Here is a 23,955-nt window from a genome sequence, read left to right as displayed (position 1 = left end):
TGTTAGGGTTCGTTCGGAACCTAAGTCCCGAAATGATGACTCGAAGAAATTGTAGAGTATATTTATTATAATATATATAAAATACAGATACTGAGCTCAACTGTAGAGCTCCCAGTAGCAAAAGGCCCCTCTGGTAATGAATTCCATGCTTATATTATCCGAGGAAATGAAAAACTCCACCCTATGAGGTCATCGGCAGCCAATTAGATTCAGAACCATATGGTCATTACCTCCCCATGAGGTCATTAGCATCCAATTAGGGGTAGATGTATTTTTAAACATGAGGTCATCAATAGCCAATAGTAGGCATGTATGGATAACATCTTTTAAGTTTATCACATGAGTGCTGTTTACTCTGACCATCTTACTTGTGATGAGAGAGTTAATGTTATTGTGGCCCTCTGCGCGTGATTTAAGATTGTTTATACACGTGCACTACAGACTACTCATGCGGGCGACTTCATTTCCTCGTGATATTGATACAACTAGACTCAGCTTGTTCCATGAACATAATACAGATTAATAATATATAATATTAATTCTAAATACAATATTAATTCGATAGATAGGTAATCATATCTGGTTATGCCTCTATATATGACAATGTTACAAAATATCTGTAGATGCAGTAACTAATGTTTGTGTCATTATGACAGTTAACTTTAAATAACTTGAAAACGATTAGAGATTTCAAAACAGATTGCACCGTTGTTAATTTTTTTCAGAAAATTTCACATGATTTTGAGTACCTAGATAACCCCCTTTTCATTTAAAATGTCAAAGTTGCATCCAAAGTGGTGGCTTTTGAGATAGCTGAGGGCTGGAATTAAATTGTCACTGGTAAAGCATTTGTCCTTACAAATACTAATAACACCTATAGTAATCGAAGTAATGGAAGTTATTTATACTTTTGATTTACTCTGTAGATCTGGCAGAAGTAAGACTGAAACAAGTGAAGTAAAATTTTTAAGAAGAGTTATTGGTCTTATCCTCTTCGATCAATTGAAAAAAAAAAAAAAAATAGACACACATTAAAAATATTTAACATGATGATGATGATGATGACAATAATAATAATAATAATAATAATAATAATAATAATAATAATTTGTAATGTTCGATACTATGATCATATCTCACCTTCTTTCGAGAAGTTATCATGGTTTAGGTTACATGAGAGGAGAAATCTGCACTCACCTTCTCTCTTATATCGAATTATGCACACTTCATCCCCCTATTCGCCCGTTTTCATACTCTCTCTCGCTATCATAATATTAACACTCGATCACAACGTGATAACACGCTAGAAATTCCACTTCACACATCATCTCTGTATTCCTCATCTTTCACTGTTGCTACCTCTCGTCACTGGAACTCTCTGCCGCCTGACGTCAAGGGCTGCCGAACATTGAAATCTTTCAAATCCAAGTTGGAAAATTACCTTATGCCGAGTTACCAAACTAACTTACTATTATGACATGCGTTGTATTGCACGTTTCCACGTATTCACATTTTTTATGTTCTAGTGATATTTAACTTATTTTATTTTTTTTTTTTCATATTTTCCAATAATGGTATATCTAAAATGAGATAAGTTGAGCTATATATAATCATAATTTTCCTTACTGTGTGTACCTAAAAATATTGTATTCATTGTATGCTTTGTACTGCACTATTTTATTACTACTATTATTATTATCAATAATTGTCTTATTTTTATACTTTGTATGTCTCATTTATTTTGACATGCTATTCAAATTTTATTATGCTTTTTCCTTTCTTTGTGTATGTTATATATTATGTCTGATTTCTACTTGTTTTTTACATTATATTATTATTATTTTATTCATTTTTGTGTGTAAAATTGTAGTGTACTTTGTAAATTTGTAGTGTTTTTTGTAATGCAGTTTTACTCCTGGTTGAGTGTTAGAGAAGGCCGTATGGCCTTAACTCTGCCAGGTTAAATAAATAATAATAATAATAATAATAATAATAATAATAATAATAATAGTAATAATCATAATCATTACGGCCCTTTAAGGGTCCAGACCGACCAGCCAGCTGCTGGCCTATGTCCACATGCCGAAACATAGGTGGACGATTATCTACCCAGAAATAAGGTAACGTATGGTTAGCACGATGATTTCCCCCCCCCCTCCCAGCCGTTATAGTTGGATTTCCTAATCGTATTTCGCTACCTATCGTAGTTCACCAAGTGCATCCCGATGCTGGGTGGACACCGGTCCCATACACTGGCAAAAATTTAATGAGCAAATTTCTTCCTCCATGAGAATTCGAACCAGAGCGCATTCCGTAACATGAGTCCTAGGCAGGCGACCTTAGACCACGACGTCACGGCGCGGGACTAATGAAAAAAAAGTGCAAATAAAAGTAACTATTAAGATCACATATATAGATTTTAAATTACAGACCACAGAATTATAGAGATGTTGGCTATTCTAGAACCATTTCGAGGGATTCTTTCTGAGCCGGAACAGTCTAGTGTAAAGTTGAAGATAGGATGATTACCTATATAATATTTCATGTGTATTATTCTTGGATAAAGTGAATCAGAAATAATAAATACAAACAAACTCCGTCGAACAGTCCTCTAAAATATCTAAATACATTTTTGTCAGTGTCACAATATATTGAAAAAAAACTTCTGAATATGTGCCACTCTTGCGTGGCACTGTAGGTATTCTTACAATGATTCGCGTAAATCTGTTGATATATTGCATGCATTACAACAAATGTACACGCCCCTAGCGTCAATGGGTCCTAATACTTCAGCTCTGTGTCAAACATCCGGGCGTCAACCCATCAAATAGCTAAAAAAGAAGGAAACGCAATCAAGATCTTCCAACTCCTCCAGGGAAACGTATGATGTCATCAGCCCTAACACGACAACTACCCGCAGCGGTACACAACCTGTGACGACGACCCACAGCTCACCAAGATTTCATGAATATTACGTCTTTCATTTGCCATGCTAGCGTCAGAATTTCCAACACAGTCAAGGGTAGTAATCTCTGTGTTCTATTTAGTTATTACCAGGCTTCGGCCTAGGGACACAGAGTAACTAGTATGAGGGTTAGAGTAGAGTACACGGAGTATAAATGACGTCATGACCCATGTGGGGTGACTGCAACAGCACAGGTGGGTCCGTAATGTGCATTGCCGTTGTGTCTATTGCTGTTTGGCTGAGGGACGCGTAACAGGCTTCGGCATAGGGACACCTGATTGAAGGTTACAACTCACGTTAATACTTTAATGCTAGACATTTACTGTCTACACTAGGAATGTACTGTATATGCTGCATCTGTACAGAGTGAAATATATTTTGTGTCGTACTATGACGGACTGTTTACATGTTGAGACACGAAGTAACGGCGCGCTCCATCTCCCAGTCCACTCGACCAACACAACACTATCGGCCGTGCGTTCTGAACTTCATGCGTTTCTGTGCCCAGGACCGAAGTCTGGTTATTACTGTAGTATGGACAAGCGTAGGACTGGTACAGGCAACGCAGTGGATAACCGGAGATTGTAAACACGCCGTAGATTGTTCCTTCCCCATACGGGCCAACCACACGTGGAGATGAAGAGCATGTGACCTTGCGTGTTTACATTTTTCAGATATCCATTTTTCCGAGTGTACGCTACATGTAGGGATCTTACACCCCTAGTACTGCAAAATCAGTGCATCTCTTGGACATTGTTCTCAAACCTTCATTTGTAAAGTAGCAAACAGAGTCAAAAAACTATACACACCGTGTCCCGTTTAAGGGTATATGTACGTGAACGACCACAAATATTATCAGAAAATGCAGGCTCTAAATTTCTAAAATTTTGTAACGAAATGAACTCACAATTGGACAAAAATTACAAGGTACCACAACAAGACTTATTAGAACTTAAATATCTGATAAAAATAAAAAAAAAAAGTTGTTAGTAATATTTTTTGAATTAACTTTTTACTTTAAATTAAATTTACCAAAATTTGAAAATTTTCACACATATTATTTTGTAAGGCCACAACCATTAGAGATAGAATTCTGAAATTTTGTACACTGATTTAACATGCATTTATGCAAAAAGTAGACTACAATAATGCCCATTTCTTGAAAATTGAAAAATTATGTCACAAAACATTGTGTAAATTTTAATATATTTTATATAGGACAAATAAAAAATTAATTGTATTAAAACAAACAAGTTACATGTCTGAGAGTAGTCTACTTTTCAGAAATAAGTGTTTATTACATTTACGAAAAATATTAAAGATGTCAGAGAGACCATATCGATGTTATGGTTACCAAATGTTGTAACTGTAGAATTTTTATGTTTTTTGTTTTTTTTATTTATTTATTTATTTTGTTTTTCATACTTTGATAAAACTGGTTTTAATAATATTATTAGTAATCTTTTTTTTATACTTTTATTGGATATTTAAGTTCTAATAAGTCTTGTTGAGGTACCTTGTAATCATCATCATCATCATCATCGTCGTCGTCGTCGTCGTCAAGGTTTAAGCCTCTAAAGGCTTGTTCCGGTCTGATGCATTAAACATTTGTTGAGTCCATCTTTTCTTTGGTCTGCCAATGTTTCTTTTGCCTGTTGGTCTGTAATCTAATAACAGTTTTGGAATGCGGTATTCTTCCATTCTTTCCACATGTTCCCTCCACTTAGTGTACCTTGTAATTTTTGTCCAATTGTGAGTTCATTTTCTTATAAAATTTTAGAAATTTAGAGCCTGCATATTCTGATAATATTTGTGGTCGTTCACGTACATAGGCTATACCCTTAAAACACCAATAAAATGAAAGTCCATAGCTCTGATAAAAAAGTATTTAATTGAAACTGTTAACATTTTATAATACCTAAAGAATTGCAATTTCAATACACTTCAACATGACTGCCATTTATAGCACGGCAGATGTGGAGCCTGTTTTCCACCTCTCTCCAGGTATTCCTCAGCATATCGATAGTGACATTTTAAATCGCAAGGCGGATTCTGAACTTCAAATCATCATGGTCAGCCACTGGTGTTCTGTATACTTGATCCTTGAGAATCACCATAGAAAAAATTCCAAGGAAGACCTTGGCTTCCAAGCAATTGCCTCGGATCCTCTCCCAATCCACGTCTGGGAAAATTGTCATTAAGAAACTTACGTACCTCCAATACGAAGGAGGAGCGCCATCTTGCTGATAAATGATTACTGCAGGAAGCTGTGGCACGACATACAAATCCAACATATCTAGATAGGTTGAATTAGTCACTGTAGGTTCAGCAAAAAAGAAGGCACCTATCACACAATCTTTCAATAAACCGCACCAGAGTGAATCGCGTTTATGTTGAAACACAACAGACGGATTCTCACTTCCCCAGATTCTGCAATTGTGTTTATATACTTTTCCTCATACGTGGAAAGTTGACTCGTCAGAGAAACACACATGATCTAAGTACGAGTTGTTTTCATCAATTTTGACCACAACACTCGCAGCAAAATTTAGTCTCTTATCTTTATGTTACATGCTCGAAGACGGAGCCATTTGTGTAGAAAATAATGAATAGTACTGCGAGGAATCTGGAGTTGCAAACTTGCTTTTCGGATTGATTATCTTGGGCTTCTTATAAAGAAGTTTCGTACGAGTTCGATGTTCTCTTCAGAAACTCTTTTCTTAGCATGCTTACCACTGCTCGAGAACAAGCCTTTCGTTTTCTTAAATTTTGCATCCCAGGCTATTATTTTCTTATAGTCAGGAATGGGATCATGTCTCTGAAGGTTGTATTCCCGATGAAATCGGCATTGAACATCTTTCACAGACTTTGTTTCTGCTAACCAAAAAATACACGAGACTTTCTGCTGAACAGGCCACGTGGCCACAGCGTATAGATAATTATACAGTATGGACACTTCGCGTCGGTACTTTTGATGTAGCAGGACTGATTTCAATGACCTTCAAACCAGTTTGAGCGTGAGATTCTGCTTTCTCCCTGAGTTGGCACTGACATCACATCAGCTAGCAGTCGACACAGCGGAAATATAACACATAGGCCTACAATTAATACATCTAGGTACATTATGTACTCAAAATAAATTGAACCGATGAAATAATAAATCCGTCATTAAGTGCAATGTCTAGATTCTAGAGTTCCTTTATAATGAGAGTTGAGACGTTGATCCCAACAACAATTAAACATGTAATGATTTGATAGCGCTAAAAATGGAAAAACAAAACAATGGAGTAAAACCATATACCTACGTATATTACATTGCATACAAATGTTAAACGAATTTGATACATAATTTTATAATCTATTATACTATTTTATAATATAATTTATATATATATATATATATATATATATATGTCACTGAGAAATAAGGAAAAGCTGTTAACTTGAATTTATGTGAAGCAAAGCGTTACTGGATTATGCAATAAGGTAGGCGATGTTTGGATCCTGTGTCTCAACTCTTATATTCAGCTATCTTAGCGTGTGCTCGATTACACTAAACTCTAGCGCTTGAAAGTGGAACTAAACGCCGGCGCACAGAGAAACAAAACATGAAAATTCGCTCATTGTCCATTCTATATAATCCCTATTCGCTGATGGCTAGTTGTGCAGAATTAGTTTGTTGTTATTTATTTCTCCGTGGCAACCATTGTTACACTGTTACATAAATTGTAAGATCTGGAGTACAAAACCTGACTACATATATTTCTCTTTGCCATATAGTATATTTTGTGTTGTAATCATTTATTTGATTGGTGTTTTAAGCGAGGTATGCACATAACTGTTTTATAATTACTTTTAACACTGTAAAGTGTTTATGCTACATACGTTAGGGCTACAAATACTTTCCGCGTCTTAAATTTTGCGTGCAATGCAAAACATCAGGCGATTCTACACTGAAACATGATGGTGATGATAATGATGGCAAAGACATGATATAATGATAAAGTATCATATAGTGACAATAATGATATCTTAATAGAATTATAATGAAACGAAGATATAAACATACAATGATGATGACGATATAAATAATAGCAACAATATGATGATAAAGATGTTTATTAGACATTTGCAATTATGACAGGGAGAACGAAGTAACGGACGCAAAATCTGTCTCGAACTCCGGATTTTTCCACCACAAATTCAACTTGGACTCCGATATTTCAATCTGAGTAACAGGCGTGGAAAATCAACGTTTTAGCGGTTCCGCTGTGTGTCGTGTACAGTCCGAAATTCGAATGAATAAAAGCGGGGTGTGAGGAAAGGGCAGTGATATTGCCTGGTACCTGCTCTGGTAATAAAAACGAGATAAGCGTATCTCCAAATCGTGCGTAGCGACTATTATAAAGACCATTTCAATCGTATCGGTTAGTGTGAACCGAGGGCAGTATAACTAAATTCAAGGGGCGCCTGTACGAATTTTCAAGAGACGTGATGAATAGGATTTCCCTGTACCTCAGCAACAGACGCATCAGAATTGCCAGATCCTCTCATCAGGAATTCAAGACAGTTGATAATACTGCGTATCTTAGCGTGATTACAAATTTGAATTAATTCAATGTGTAACTTAGAGAGTTGTTTCCGATATCTGGAAACGACTGTCAATGACGCCTTATGCGTAAGGAGCCACACAACAGCTGAACTGCAGCGAGAGGTGACAGACCAACAGAGAATGATTTCATAGTCAGAGTGCACGGTGTCTCACAGCAGCAATGCCCAAGAAAATCGAGCCTTTTTGGGAGGGGTACATTACGACCCTTTCCGATGTAAAGTACGGTTACTTGAAAATCATAGGAGACTGCAAAAAATGTGGTTTCGTTATTTCGTATTGTCTTTCATTAAACGTCCTTTTAGTAGAGATGATTTTTCAAAATCAATTTCATGGAAATTATTGGAACACACATCAGCAGTTTTCGATGACGTAACACCTTTTCTGTTGATTTTCTTCATCCATGTTTTAAATCTTTGCGATGACTTTTCTCTGTTCGGAAATACATGAAATGATATCCTTTTTCATGTTCTGCTTTTGTTGTTCCCTCTGAAAACGAAAATACAACACCACGGCATTTTAAACCGTATTACGATATAACTTCTTCTGTTTAGTCTACTGTAGTTCACATAAAAGAAAACCACAACATTGGTATGTGCTGTTTTATGATTAAATGAGAAGCAAAATATGACTTCACTCAATTACAACTAAGTCCGAAATTCTGTTCGCGTGTACTACGGCGCGAGAGGTTTATTTAATACAAAGCACTGCACTCGGAGATGTCCTCGGTCTACTACGCAATCATATCAGTTCAGTGGCTGTGACGTCATAAGTATTTGTGCGGAGTCAGTAACTCAAGAACCATGTCTCGCATTGACATGCGGTAAATTGCATTCTACTTAGATTGAAAAACGTGTTTGATTAAAGTCAACTTAATTTTATCGCGGACTGCTCCTTTAAGCGGAGCAATCGCAATATGTAAGAGAGATGAGTTCTGTATTTCTTGTGAAATCCAAAACTGCACCAAAAATAGTTCCTCGTGCCTCAACCAATAGTAATATTGAGAGTTATACATCACCAATAAGAGATAGCAATGAGGCCAATGAATTCAATAATAATAATAATAATAATAATAATAATAATAATAATAATTTGTTAACTATTCATAATTTAAGATAATAAAATAAAGTTTCTAACCACAATATTTTTTTTTTACTTGTTTCGTAACTGTATACCGTAATACTTAATATTCACTAATTATTTGCATCGTTATAGTTTAGGTAGTTTGAGTAGGTAAAAAAATTAGTGTGTAAAATCGTATTTTTAGCGGCGTGAAATTATATTTTGATGCCTACTTTTTTTTTTTCATTTTAGAGACAGTTTGAGGTGCATTAAATATGGTTAATGGACTAAATGTCCGAAGTCTAGTTGAAATGTATATAAAATATACTGTATGTTTTGCAGGAATAATTATGGCATTGCACTTTTTTTTTTTTTTAATAATTTGAGCGGACTCGACGTACCTATTTTGTGCGATAAATTTGAGAGAACACTGTACCTGTTAGAAAGAGGGTGAGACAGTGATAGTATTACCTTACTCTTTCTTCTAACGGAGGCATCTTATGGCAACAGTGAACTAGACAAAGCCCTTAAGACCAACGCTTTTTTTCTTAAGCTGGAATCCTTTATAGCCATAAATTAAGTAGGATTTCTCCAAATGTGCCTCCTCTCGCGTGTTGTAGTTAGATTTAAACACTCCGCTCTTATGGGTTGTACTGCTGTTGTCATGGTTACAGGGGAGGAGAGTCATATATTTGTCTCCGCATCGCGCTCTCGCATAGGCACTGCAGGCTGCTCGATGTTGATTGTACTGTACAGGTTGCAGCGCTATCTGTTTTTTTTTTTCGGTACAAATTATTTGTACTGTGTATAGCGAGCGGGCATCACCAATTGGAGGTGGTCGGCTTCAAGTAATTTACATTCTACTCGTATTAAATAGTAAAATTAAAATAAAAGGAAAAATGTCCGTTATTTGCTATAACTTGTCTCTCATCTAATTCAGCTGGAATGAATACTGCATTTGTATTCTGGTAAAATATTAGGGGAGGCATGACTTTCCTTGCCTTTCCTGAAAATCCGCAGCTGCTTCAATGTCATACAGTACGTCACTATACTTCACCGCACATTACCCATAGTAATGATAAGGTAATACATAAGGAAAAAAAAACTGTCATGGAAATCGCTGCTTCAAGTGTTAAGTCTACATAATCAAATAAAGTAAACCAGCAGAACTTGATAAGGTCCCTGAGACAAATAACGCCATGTATATCTTTAACGCCACCCTATTAATTCTTGTTAGCGACACCTGATTTCGGTAGTGCACTACTGTAGTCTGTATTTGCTTGCCGTGTAATGATGAAATAAATGAATTACTAGCTGTCCGCTGACATTTAGAGTGACATGATATTCCACCATTTTGCTGTTGTGTATACACAGTGAAAGTCTGTTCTTATATCAAGATGAGGCAATATTTTATTTTGTGTTGAGCAAATAATAACTATACTAAACTATATATTTTCCCGGTCCTTAAGCATTCTTCTATGCAGAGAAAATATTTGCTATCTATAAAATTTGAAAATGTTAGAGAAACACAAGTTATCAAGTACTCAGTAGCGCTTTAACACCACGTGGTGTTAAAAGTCTACAGATAAAATTTTAAGTTATGTTAGTACGGTACTCATTTGTTTAATGATAGTCCTCAGTTTTCAATAGACCTTTCATTGCTTTTATATTCATATTGTATGAGGTATTTACATGTGTGGAATAATATTGTAACCCTTGTAGACTGTAGCGTGAATTAATAATTTATTATGAACCATGTATGTCAATTATACGAGTATGTTACTATATGTTGTGTAATTGCATCATTGAAAATGTGTAAGTTACCCCTAAGGATGTTAGTGACTACGTACAAACTATCTCCCTTCATCCACGCGTTACTCTCACCCCTTTGAGTTATTTTTGGACTCTGTAGCACTGCGTTTCCTAAAATATTACTATATATGGTCATGTGGAACTATCGTAGTGCATGTGACTACAACCCCTAAACATTACCATGTATGGTCATGTTTAAACATGGACTCACGAACTGACAACGCCCCAAACCTGGTCTATATAATACGAGTCACCAAAAACCTCAGGGCTTTTACTCGTTAGTTGCCATATGGTCTACAACACATACTACCTACTCATCAATATAATAGTTACACCACAGTTCGACGACTTCTTATTCTCAAGACTTAGGTCTTGGGCGAACCCTATTCAATTCCTATAACGTTACGAATACATGGTAAGCGTGTAAACATAAGGAAAAACACTAACCTTTCAACTTACACCTGTCCAGAATGTGCACATTGATGATATTGGTTCAATTGCTTATCAAACTCTTACTTTTTTTTTGCTTTACTTGTGGAAAACATTTATATTTAACTAAGGTTAATGCTTTTATGTTTATAACTTTCCACTCTGTCTCGTTGTCTCTTTTTTTTTTAAAGTAAGGAGTTATCGGAAAACATATTTTCCTAATCCATGTGGTGTTTCAGTTTCAGGTCAAGAATATTTCATTTGTGATTTTGTACCTTTTATTAATATAAACTCAAATGTAGTTGCTTAGTTCAATTTGTGTTGCTCAGGAAAAATAATTCGTTAATAATTATAAGTGTATAGGTTACTGGAAAATAGGAGGCGTCAATTGGACAAGCTGTTCCTAATAACGCCAGTGTACAAAGCTTTCCTATGAGAGTTGTAATTCTTCTCCAGTATATATCACCATTTTTGTTCTTCTATTTTCTAAAGGTAAGATTAAAGTTTTTTTTTGCCATAATTTTTCTCTTTGTACATAACTAATTTCCAGAGCAACAGTGACTTAAGTGTTAAGGAGGCGTTATTTGGTACGTGTACCTTATACTGCTACACGCCAGTTCTCCAGTACACAAGCACTACTAAATGGCGACGATCTCCCAAGACAGTCCAGTCTTCGTGTCATCTTGTAGAGTCCATGACGAAAAGCATTGCCCGCATGTTTTGGCTGAGTGATATAGCGTCATGGAAGGGGCACGGGGGAGCGCTGGACAGGGCCCCGAGTGTGCGTGACAGATCAGGCTCATCTATTAACATTTTTCAGCGGCCAAATAAACCGTGGCGACAAGTTACAAATAGTCGGTTGGGTGACAAAAGACTCCACTTAAAGTAGGAGCGCCTGACGCACGTATTTTATAGCACTGGAGGAGGAGGGGGTTAGAGAGGCACTGTAAAGTACCTGTCGCCTCTCAATCTGCGACGAACTCCATCTATTTCGTACCGAACTACTAACTTCCATCCAAGACGCTTCTCCCATAAGTCACACACTGCTTCAACTCTCAGATTCGGCTAGTATAAATATCCATGGTTAAGAGACGATAGTCAACTCCGACGACTGTCTTCGGCCTTCTTAACATATCCATTACAGTACAAGTCAAACATTGAATTTTATAAACATGGTTTGCAAAGAAAAGAATCTTCGAAGGACGGGAAAAACTGAATGGTAGTTGACATCTGACAATATAGTGGCATGGAATTTCATATGCGAACTTTCAAAATGACAACAAGAGTCGGCAATGACAGCCGTGTTTAACAACACGAGGGTGGGGGGGGGGGAGACAAAAATGGCCCGCAGTATTGATTTTATTCGGCCTCGGTAGCGTAGTAGGTATAGTGCTGGCCTTCTGTGCTCGAGTGTGCTTAAATGCGACAGGCTTATGTCAGTAGATTTACTGGCATGTAAAAGAACTAATGCGGGACTAAATTGCGGCACACCGGCGACACTGATATAACCTCTGCAGTTGCGAGTGTCGTTAAATAAAACATAATTATTTTTTTTAACTGAAGAAAGATTTTAGATATCTTATATTAATAGGCTATATTATCAAGTTCACAGTGAGATGGATATATAATTTTTATGAATTATTTAAATCTCCCAATAATTCTTATTTATAGTGCAGGCAATTTTTGTCCTCCTTAGACATATGTACAAATTGTGAAAGAGAAAGTGAAAGTGAGAAAAAAACTCTTGAAAATTAAGCAATTTATTACTCTGATTTTCAGTTTTGCTATTTGTGGTTTGAAATAGTATTTTTTAATTACTTAGTACAAAAAAGCTGAAGTTTAAATAATAGACTATAAGTATTAGTATAATGAAAATGTAAATTTCTCATATAGGCTACTTTCATAAAGTTTTAAATAGTTTGTATCTTTTAGAATGTTCCTGATATAGAAATTGTACAGTAACATAGTAATTCCTAGTCCATTAAAAAAACAAAACAAAACAAAACACGGGAACTTTTTGCCCTCCCCCCTCCCTCAGACATCCATGTGACGTATCGAACTTAAGGCTAATCCACCATAAACCTGAAACAGAAACGAGAACGAGAACGGAAATAATGTTAAAATAAATGTATTTAAATGTGAGCATTCACAATTAACGAGAAGCTTGCCGGAGCCCGGGTACGGGAACGTGAAAGTTAATTGTGAATGCTCACATTTAAATACATTTATTTTAACAATACTTCCATTCTCGTTTCTGTTCTCGGTTTATTGTGGACCAGCCTTTAGTAGTGCTAAGGTTAAAATTATTTTATCCTCCTTCTTCTCTGGCCACAAATGCAACGAGTCATGAATTGATTCTCAGAAATAATTGGAATTTTCTTTCTACCTATACGTCCTGGGAATGTGCTCCATGTCTTTTTTCTTCGCTGTGTTGTCTCAAGTGGTAGCTTAGAGCTTGTTTTCTACCATCAGGAGCACAAGTTCTGCTAATTTTGTAATTAGTTGTATGTTTATTACTGTCACAGAACGGGAACCGAATGCAAAAACGACCTTACTCCTTTAAGGCTACTAACTGTAATTTTTCATTTAAGGACAGCAATGACAAGTTTGAAGAATGTGTACAAAACTTCTATTTTTAAGAATTTTTCATTGATTTAGAAGTGAAGTACTTCTTTTAAAGGAATGTGTTATCAATTTAACTTCTCTACCCTTTTTAAGTTCCCTGCGGATTTTTTGGCTCTTCTCAACAATGAACCTCCACCTTCTCCTATTCTGTATCTGGCGTATCTAGTATTGTATCTTCTGTGGCTCGTTTTTCCATCTATCCTTCAGTTTTCCTACTAACATAGAAGTTATTCGTTTCTATTTTGTATACATATTCTTGCCGTTCTATAATCTGAAATGTTGTATACATACCCGAACCAATAATCTTTCGGTTTTGTTATAATTGTTTATTTTGAATTATCTTACTTAGCTCCACATTAATTTTTATTTTCCATGTACCATCAACTTCTTCAGTTGGTCCTAACATTTTCCTTCAAATATGTTTATTGACGCGTTGTGTGTATTCCTACAAAATAGCAGGAAATAATTCTGTAAAAATTGTAATTTTTTAAATATAATTCAGAATGCCAAGTTTAGAATTTTTTAGCAAACACATTAATACTAGTACAACGTCAACAAGAATGGGTCATGTCATTTTTGCTTGTGAACGCAAAGTGAAAATTGTGTAAAATGATCAAATACCAGAAGAAGAAAATGAAGATGAGATTTTGAGTACCCCACCTGAAATTCGAGAAGCTGTACTTACAAAGTATACATAACATTTAATGTCCGAAATGTCTAAGGAACTTGCATGAAACTACACATAAACGATTCAAATATTAGTACGTATACGAACAAGAAATTGAAGATTAGAGAAAATACTTTACTGGCTTACATTTTGAAAAATCGAAGCGTTCCAAGTCTCCTAGTCTTTGGTTTGATATTTCAATGATTAAATCGAAGCTTGTAAATATTAAAATTTGTAGTAATTGTCGATTTACAAAGAAGATGGTTAGATAGGTTTTTAATTTAATTTAAACTGACGTTGCAAACATTGTATTACAATATTTTATAACACGTTGCTATGTAAAAGTACATACGTAGTAACGTAAAGTTTTATATTTTATGAAATAAAGCGACACTTTTCAAATTGGAAAGCGTCAAATGAGGGTTCAAGTCAGGCATTGCAAAACGTCACAAATTCATGACGCAATATAAATACTACCCGCTTAACAGCCGCTACACACACTATACACCAGAGGCGGTTTGTTATCGTCACTACCTTCCGTGTTCATAACAAAGAAATAACAAGAGAAAGAAGGAATGAATATCTTTTTAGGATTACATTATTTTCATCAGCATTATTTTATCTTTTATTACAATATTTCCAATCGGCAAGATCTCAAAATTAGGGATTGCCTCATAAGTAGCCACTGCCAATTGTGCACGAAGAGTGACAACTGTTAAGCATATCCTTTTTTATTCTAATATCTTTAATTTTGAAAAAAAAAATCACAAATAAGATCCGAACATAGCTGCGACTGTGGCAGCAAATGATGTAAGACGTGGATATTTAGAGAAGTCAATATTTTTAAATACATCTAAACCAACACAATCCTTATGCTTGCTTTCCACAAAAGTGTCATTTTGGAGATCAGCAACCTCAACTTGTAAGTCTGGACGTACCTTCAGAACGGGTGTGTTAAAAGTATTTTCAAATAGAGAGAAATCATTTTACATTTGTTTAAAATCACAAAACCTTCTATCTCTAAATTCTGTAAGTAATATTTCCAGGATGTCGCAGTATTTATCTATTCTTCAATAAGAAACATTTTAAAGTAAATTCAGACAAGAAAAATGATTCAACTCATTTCCTTTCACCGCACTTTCCAAACATTTGTGATCACGGAAAAAGACTTCACCGCGTCATACGTGCCAAACATATTCTGATCACGTCCTTGAAGTCAGCAGTTTAGTTTGTTCAGCTGTTCAGAAATATCTGTAATGAAGGTCACATCACTATTCAGATAGTACTGGGTAACAGAATGAGCCACTGCTGACAGTACAGACAACGCTAGAGGAAGTAGTCCAGCGTGGAGAGGGGTATTGTCGCGTGGAACTTACGTCAGAGTTCAGGCGCTGTTTCACGAAACGCAATTTTGCGATGCCTGGTCTAAGCAGATAAACCAAACTGTTGTCGAATGATGCCTCTAGCAAACTGGCCTTTCGTCATTTATTTTAACTTTACAGATCAAAATTAAATAAATTGTATTTAGAAAAATGGGAAATTAATACAGACACAATGGTACCCCGATACACTCCAGCAATATATTTGTTTGCGTAGATATTATACGCACTTTGACCCCTGTGTCATTATTGTTAATCAACCAAGCAGACAAACTGACAAAGCAGTTAACACCACCAATTTATAAATGCGGCATTTTTAGAATAAACATGACGATAAATGTCGGTTAACATATATAAACATAGTACAAGCAATGAATTCTGTAGGCTTGCTGAAAACAAGCATTAAATCTAACTTTAGCGGATATAACTCCATATTACATTAAACTCACACCATATAGTCCTTGTTAATTATAATTCTGTGTTAAATATCCCCTTTATTGAAGACTTAATCCAGATTTATGAATAACATGTAAATTATTTTAATAGAAACACTAGGATTGTTAAATGTTTGATCCTAATTAAAGCTACTCCCCATAACAACAGAGATATGTTTCGCTCTAGCTGGTGCAATCATTACTAATAGCAACCAATTGGCTTCGATATATAGGTGAGAGTATTGAAATTTCGTTTGTTTTAAAACAAAGTTAGAGAGGGTGGAAAAAAAAGACTGTCGGTTTATACTAGTCAATGCTGGTCACATTAATAACTCTGTGAATGTGTGTGGAGGGTTGGGAGAGGGGAGAGATGTATCCTCAACTCAGAGTTTTACCTGCAAAAACCCGAACACTCACTGAAATCGAGTAAACAGGAGGGGTAGAAATTTGTGCTGTAGAGATTTCAAATGATATTTATCAAGCCCCTACCTCCCATCTCGCCTAACCCATACAAAAACCCGTCGTCCCCCTTTTCACGCAATTATACACAAAATACTGCAAACTTTATTGATGAACCGAGTTTTATCTGTGGTAAATGTAAACACGGAGAGGAACTGTTCATTTGATGTCCTGATACCACGTCTGGTTCATATTTCACGTTAGAGTAGAAGCGACGCTACACTTTGCCGTGCACTGTGGTGATAATGATGATGATGATTTGATAGATAACACGTGATGAGACTGTCAGCTCAAGACTTCAAGACTAAAATACTGTACTACAATATAATGCAATATAATATAATTCAATACAATATACAGTGTGTAAGGGGTATAACTGCCGTCCTTTTCAGTCGTCGGGGACGGTCTACAGTATAAAAAATGTCCATACAACTTAATGTCAAAACTTGATAGTTCCCCCCCCCCCAAATTCTTCTCTTATTTTATTCGCGTTATGCTGCTTATATCGTTAGTAAAATTACGAAAACAATTAGACTAGCAGGCACATCTAGCGAAGTGTTAATATCAGTTTAAATACATATTTGTGTGTTCTATTATGTTTTCGTGAAATTAAATAAAATTGGATGCTTAAATTTGTTAATATTCTGGCGTGAGAGACGTGCCAACGTGTTCACTAGGAAGTACTCTGCACAGACTTAAGTACGAGTCAGATGAGTTCTCCCTTGCCGATCGGATGACAGTTTGGTACCAGGTATTCGATAAACAACTTACAATGTCACTCACAGTTTAGGAATATCATATGTTATTAATTTATGGAGAAAGTCGTCGTAATTCAAGTGAGGGAAGAAAATGTACCGTCGATATTTTCCGCAATGAAGGTTACCTAATCGGCGAACTTTTGTAGCAGTTTCTCAACGGTTATTAGAAACTAGGAATCTGTTACCTCGTTACGAAAATCACACAAACAGAAATTTCTTTAAAAATGTTACTGCTTTATGGAAGCGGGAGAAATTAAAATGTTGCATTTATAAAAAAAGTTCGTGTGGTTTTGTGCAGTAAACCACTATTGTTTATATTTTAGACTAGAATAAAAATGGACCAATATTGCCAATATTGTTAAATAAAATGGAAATTTACCATAAACTTCTATTAGTGAGATTGAAAGTTTGCATTTGCTGTTCGTTTTATGTAAACAACGGTCCGCCCTGCATTAGAACAGAGCATCTGTTTTGTACCGATATGTCTGTATCCGCTTGAGCTGTACTGTGTACTTGTAAACTACCTCCTCCCCATCCAGCAACGTTGCCAAACGCCTAATATTGTAAACTTTAATAATTAGTTAAGTAATGCAATTAGAAAAAAATTGTGAGGACATTTTTTCTTCCTTATGACATGAACAATCATCAGTTAAAATAATGACACTTATACCCCTTGCACCCTGTATAGTACCATATAATGTATTAATTCATCTCTGACATTCTAGCTGATATGTACATCTGTTATCAGGCAGTACATCTAACTTGACATGTGTGTCAAAGGAAGAAAAATTGTTTATATACATCTTAAATCTGATAAGTGTAAAATGTAACTAGTCGGCGATGTATGAACTGGCCATCCTACCTAATTATCTCCTGGCCTAGTTGCCTCATAAATGGTGCCTTGGTGATGTCATTTCTGGGGTCAAGACCTATCTTCCGACAGTTGACTAAACAAGCTATAGTCCTACATTAATAGATTATGTTATCTAAGTGCTAGAAACTTTATACATTTGCAAATTTCTTTTCAAAAAATAATGTTATTGATACACATTTTCTAGTCTTTTATATGAATTTTATCGTTCTTTCAATTAATTTACACTCTTCAATAACTGCACTATATTTTTTCAAATTTACTCATTTTATCATTGGCCGCGTGACAGTTATTTTTTGGCACACCTACATGGAAACTGCTGGTTTTCATAGCACATTAGTGGTTAGAAAGTAGTTCTTTGCTGTACGCATACGAAAAAATAGTAATATACGTTACAAGAGCGGTATGTTGACGTTTTCATGTTCGAGGAAAAGATTGAAAAAGCGAAACGTAGTTGAGCTTTTTTAATTTCCGAGAACATGAAAACAAACATACCGCTCGTGTATCGTACATTATTTTGTGCGAAGATCGTTTATTACATACCTGAAAGACGAATTTCTAATTAGTTGAAATGAAATCTCCATCTTGGTTTCTGTTTAATGACGGCAACTTTAGAAAACAAAAATATCTATACTCCACCAAGCCCTGATATACGTCTGTCTTTTTTTTCCCCCAGTCTATAAATGCGAACTTAAAACAAACGGTAAGGTTATGTAATGATTTATTTTTTTTCATTTTAATATTTTAACAATATTATTTTTATAACATATTGCAGTAATAACATCGGCATGTGGAGTCTTGTTGATTTTTTCACGGCTTCCTCAATGTTACTTGTATTAGGAATACAATAGCTTTCGTGGAGTAGTAGACTTCACTTAATTTTTGCAAATATTTAAAAACAATAATTAACAGTGCAATTCAGGTGAAATTGCAGTGGTAAGTTTCCAATTTATAATTATTACTATATTGAACGTCTCTAATAATAATATGTTAAAAGCCTAAAGCAGTAAAATGAATGTCGCGCTTAAGCGGTAAGAAGAGGGAAATTGTTATGTGTGTTAGGTTGGGAATACTGAATGTGGTATTTCACACTTACCGCGTATTGGTTCTGTGCGGAAAACAAGCAAATACGCACGATCTCGCACAAATATTGTTAGGAGTCACTTTTCCGTACGAATACCGCTAATTTGTCAAAGTGATCATTTATTATAAACAGCTATGACCAAATATTATGAAAACTATCACGTCACAATAAAAACATACCACCAACTATGAACATAGAAATTTTAGTCAATGCCCTCTTGTCTACTAAAAATGCTAACAGACAATAATTTTAATTGGCTTTATTTACAGAAACAGAAACAATACAGAAACAACTTCATGGCGTTATAACTATACCTACTATAAAGACAATACTATAACTAAACAACACAACAATTGTGACGTTAACTAGACCTACTACCCCCGCAGCCGGGCGATGAACAGAAAGCACGCGGAGCAGCAATAATATAGCCTACCAACGCGCTGCCATCTGTGCTTAAGAATCACTCAACAGCTGTCCATCATTTTGCAGTCAGCTGACCCAATTGCGTTCTGTTTCAACAATCAGCCTCAAGGCCACGCGTGGTGGTTTCCGTGAGCATTCAGTTTACGCTTGTCAGTGTAGAAGACAGTCAAGAATGCATCAATGCAGATGGACACCACTTTCAGCATCTTTTGTAACAAGGTTAGTACTCAAGTGATAACACTAAATGAGTAGGATAAGCTTGAGGATTGATCCACGTCGCTAACTAATGCTCCGCTCTTGCTGGCCGGCCGCAGGGGGGAGCGAACGCACTGTATAAAGACAATGCAGTATTGAACTGAATTGGTTTAATTCGCGAAAATACATTACAGCATAATGACACCATCATAATTTAAAATATAAAAACATAAAACATCACTACATCTATACTAATAATAAATCTGTAGCCGAAATTTTTCTGGTAATTTTCGATTTTCCAAAAATAATTGGTCCTAACATATATAATTAACCACCCTGAAACCGAAAATCGCTTTTTTGAAATTTTTGTTTGTATGTCTGTCTGTCTGTCTGTCTGTATGTTTGTTACCTTTTCACGCGATAATGGCTGAACGGATTTCGATGAAAATTGGAATATAAATTAAGTTCGTTGTAACTTAGATTTTAGGCTATATGGCATTCAAAATACATTATTTAAAAGGGGGGTTATAAGAGGGCCTGAATTAAATAAATCGAAATATCTCGCTTATTATTGATTTTTATGAAAAATGTTACATAACAAACATTTCTTTAAAAATCATTTCCGATAAGTTTTAGTCTCTGAAAAATTTTGATAGGACTGATATTTAATGAGATAAATGAGTTTCAAAATTAAAATAACTGCCATCTAAAGCCGTGTAATGAAATAAACAAATGACTTCGTCTATAAGGGGCCTTGATCAACAACAATCGAAAGCTATGAAAGATAGCCTACAGAGAATGTTTCTGTGTTTGTATGAAGTAATATCGGAAGCTAAATTAACCGATTTGTATAATTAATTATTATTTCACCATTGGAAAGTGTAGTTTCTCTGTATGGACATAATGCCATAATGTTATTACAGTAACGTCTGAGTGAATTGAGGACAGGTAAGATTAAAATAGCTTCTTATGCACAGAAAACTTGATACGCTATTCTGTGTATTCGTTTCCTGTGTATTTCTTAAAATAATGTTTTTCTCAGAGAATTAACGACCAACGAGAGTGTATTGATTTAGTGTGCAGTAATAATACTCGTACGTTAGCTTAGCATTTCATTATTTTATAATCCAAATTTTAACTATGTTCAATTGAATCGAGCTAAAATATATACGCATTAAATGCAATGCAAAAAATTTGGGTAATGAGACAAGCAGATTATGTTGCCCTGTTGTAAAATAAAATTTGTTCCTCCTGAGATTCAAGAGTCCCCATAACAAATTGAAAACTTACTTATCGGGGTACATCCGTTATCAACACACTTTTTATATAATATAATATAATATAATATAATATAATATAATATAATATAATATAATATAATATAATATAATTTAAGTTATTTGAAGGGTTCAGAACCATAATGGGCCAAGCGCCATTTACTGAATACGTAGAAAACAAGAGTTAAAATTAAGTTATTACCATAATTCAATGGAAACATATAACAAGTAAAATAAAGTATACACATTAAATGTAAATGATGTCAATGTTCATTGAACTATGGATGCATGTAATAAAAATTAAGAAACATGTTAAAGGAATTGTCATTGCACCAAATGAGTGCTCTGTGGACCAAAATGATTCCATTTTAATTATTTAAATATAATTTAAATTAAGTAACATATTAGACGATTTATCCTTCTATCAAACACGAATATTTCCTGGATCAAATGTCCTATTTGAATTATGTAATTACTTTATATTTATTTCTAACGGGTGCAGCTGAGCGCACGGGTGCGGCTAGTAATATCATAAAATTCTTTCACTTACAAAAAGGGTTTAATTTAAGTTTAGATTTTAACTTCCCTTTAAATGTCAGGATAGGTAAATTCTCAATGCTAATAAGGAAACTATTATACAAGTTTATAGAAGTTTGTGTTCTAAATTCAAAGAACATCTCGGAGGGAAAAATGTCTGAGAAAGATGACTATCATGATGGGTGTAGAAGATTTATTCGCAGACAAAAAGGAGAGAAATTAAAAATATATATATAACATTATGTGGGTACAGTGTCTTACAGTCTAACGGGAATATACTGAAAAATAATACTTTATATGTGAGCGTAGGATACATTTTTACAACCGTAACTTATATAACAATTGTAAAATACTGATACGTAGGCCTAAAATGAGAACACTTTCATTTTTTCTAATCACACATTTCATAGGATATTTTCCGGATTCGAACATATATTTGTGGGCGAAAATCCAACGGTTAATTAAATTCATCTGTTGATTTACTAAAATGAGAAAAATACTTACACTCTAAATCAATTCTTCAGTACAAAAAACGTAGTCTTGCAGATTTCCCTGTATAGTACAAAACTAGACAAGAAGAAATTTCTTTTGGAAGATAAAGTTGTAAGTTGTTCAGACTTTTTACAGTGATCCACTGCCTTGCTGTGAACTCGGACCCCCTGTAGTGCAGGGTTGCAGCTCACAGGAGCAAACTCTGCATCATTAGTAGGAAATCCGCCCCACAAATCAAACTGCAGAGGGTGAAATCCCATATATTTCATGACATAGATATTTTTATTGACATTTCTGATGATAGATGTCAGCACACAAGATGGCCAGCACCACTTCCCTTGTCTGTACATCTCTACGATGATGGATGGAGGGTCACTGCACGGAAAATATTTTCAAAGATCTTCCATTTCCATACCAAAACACCGAGGAAAAAAATGAGAGAGAATGGAGACATCGCACAAGGTGAACCAATTGACCACGAAAATCGACCCTTGGTCGTCAATCTATATGTCACTATATTCTCAGAAGAAAGTTCGATACTCGAAATGGGTAATTCTGAAATATTTCCCCTTTGGGTTCTTCTTAGGAGCACGATAACGTAAAAATCTAAGCAGTCACTGAACATTATTTTTGCTTTTATAGACTTTTAAGTTATAGAGTTATTTTAAGAAGTACAAATCATGCAATTTTCTTGTTTTCTCGAATACATTCTGACTTTCCGTGCAGAAGTCTTAATCCGTTTGCGTAATTTTTGTTTTATAATAAGAGTAAAACAGAGTTAGATTGCAGATTCTTATACTTAGCCCTATGCTAAGAATGTCAAAAGTTTGATTAATTACAGCTGGAATGCATAGTGGCACACTGTAAATTGAAAACGTCTTTTACATAGCTATTTCCATGTACTTATCTGATAGGTCTATTAAATTTTCCATATTGCACTAAAATTATTCATTAATGAAACTATTTAGTTACTCATTTCTGTACCTCATTCTCATACATCATCATCTAGCTGCTAGTGCATTAGACCATTTGTTGCCGGTCTCACTGTCCAAAAGTCTTTTCCTGGGTCTTCCTTGACTTCTCCTGCCTCTTGGGAAGCAGTTCTTGGAACATTTTTGGCAATCTGTTTCTTGCCATTCTGGTACGGGTTGAAACCATTTTGTTTTATAATTTTCAATTTTTTCTAATAACGGTACTGAACTATTTTTAATTCTTCTGCAATCCTTGTATTAGTTTTGTAGTCGAATCAAGTGTAACCTGCTGTTTTTGCATGTATGTAATAGCCTATGTGTTATTCTTATTCGTAATGCATCAGCTGCCCTGATGGTCCAATTTTCACTGACGTACTAGAGGGTGGGGAGAACTAGTGTGTTGTACAAATTTCAACCTGTTTTTTTTTTTAAGATTTTCTGTGGTTTAAATATATTGTTTATAATTCCTGGTATTTTCAAATAATTATTTAATATAGAGTTGATATCTTTTTCTTCTTCATATGAAATCAAATTTCCTAAGTAATTTAAACTATTCACTTGCTCTATTATCTCATTATTAAGAACTATTTTACTTCTTAATGGGTTCGAACCTTTGAACCCATTAAAAATAAAATAATTATTAATAATGAGATAATGCATTTATAAATTATTAATTAAAGTATTAGAATTGAATTACTCTTCATTATTATTATTATTATTATTATCATTATCATCATCATCATTATTATTATTATTTTTATTAATATTATTGTTATTATTGTTATTTATTTCTTATTTTTGTTTTTCAACGTAGAGTTGATGCCATCTACTATACCTTCCATATGATGAAAAAAGTAAGAACAACTCTACAAGTTCCTAAATAAGTAACTAATTTCTTCTCTATAG

This window comes from Periplaneta americana, chromosome 6 (genome assembly GCF_040183065.1).
Source record: "Periplaneta americana isolate PAMFEO1 chromosome 6, P.americana_PAMFEO1_priV1, whole genome shotgun sequence".
NCBI classification, from domain to species: Eukaryota; Metazoa; Arthropoda; class Insecta; order Blattodea; family Blattidae; genus Periplaneta; species Periplaneta americana.
This window is presented reverse-complemented; position numbering follows the sequence as displayed.